The following is a 1,142-nucleotide window of genomic DNA, read 5'->3' on the forward strand; positions in this document are numbered from 1 at the left end:
TGAATATGACATCAAACTAAGGACCTAGTACTTGTTATTGAATAAGCTGATAATTCAGGCATTTCTCCCATTTAGAGTGGATTAATGTTCTAACACCTTATGGGTGCAGGTGGTAATGTCACATTCTCTTAAAATACGTCTTTTTTTCCTACTAAGTTATCATAATGGAAGCCTACCCAAGATTTCGTTTGGATAACCTAGGGTCACCTTCTTACATAGGCCGAAAGAGCTTTAAAAAAACATGCAGAATCTGGAGTCTAGTGAAATATTCCAGACAGTCCTGTTGACTTAGAATGGGCAAAATTTCACGTCAGCTTTTTAATCAAATAAAGCACTCATTTCCTCTGACGTTAAATGCAGCCTGGGTTTTCTGTTTCTCATGTGAATATCTTGTACATTTATGAAGGCTACATTTTGAAGAGTGACTTTCCTCACGTTTAACGTATTTCCTTGTTTGAGATACATCATAACCAGATACCCCATTCTTGGTATCACAGAATTCCTTCCGAATGTCTGGTTGGTTGTCCTGAAAGTGATTAGTGCATTTCAGCCATTTCCCCAAAGTCACCAGGATAGGACTCTAAGGACACACTGGCCCTAGATGGTCTTGACAAATGTGAACAGTAACTAAATCCCTACTTAGATATTATAAGAAGCTAAAATCATTATTATTCCTAAAAGTACTTTATGGGGGTGTGGTTATTGGAAGATGTTCTCTGCAAATATAGTCTAATAAAAAGTGTCATTCAAGGGGCTGGGGATTTAGCTCAGCAGCACAGCGCCTGCCTGGCAAGTGCAAGGTTGTGAGTTTGATTCCCGGTGCTGGAAAAAAACAAACAAAAAAAAACACATAAAAGTGTCATTCAAAGAAAATTTTTAAGCAGAATTGAGAACACCAGCATATCCAGAGACATTTGGGAACTGAAACTTGTGTAGCATGCTGGTTAGAGAAGAGACTTTGGATTCAGACAGAAGGATCTTTGAGTCTCCAGTCTCTAGCCATGCAGTAAGTTATTTAAAATTTTACAGCTTAATTTGTTCATTGCTGAGACTACTGCTCACTAGTGTTGAGGCTTAAAGTGTGATGATTGTCATCTTGAAGATTGATTCCTTTGTAAGAAAGATTCTCATATTTGCACAGT

The 1,142-nt window shown here is 37.8% G+C and overlaps 1 protein-coding gene across 2 annotated transcripts in view; it reads left to right on the plus strand.

Moving 5' to 3' along the window:
* Txndc16 (thioredoxin domain containing 16) overlaps positions 1-348 on the plus strand; it is a gene marked incomplete in the record, with an annotated part of 86,689 nt that extends 86,341 nt beyond the window's left edge. For both annotated transcript variants that reach the window (XM_005376781.2, XM_013510324.1), the window contains 1 exon segment: positions 1-348.
* Between the last annotated feature and the right edge of the window lie 794 nt (positions 349-1,142).

This window comes from Chinchilla lanigera, unplaced genomic scaffold, assembly GCF_000276665.1.
Source record: "Chinchilla lanigera isolate Chin_1 unplaced genomic scaffold, ChiLan1.0 scaffold00008, whole genome shotgun sequence".
NCBI classification, from domain to species: Eukaryota; Metazoa; Chordata; class Mammalia; order Rodentia; family Chinchillidae; genus Chinchilla; species Chinchilla lanigera.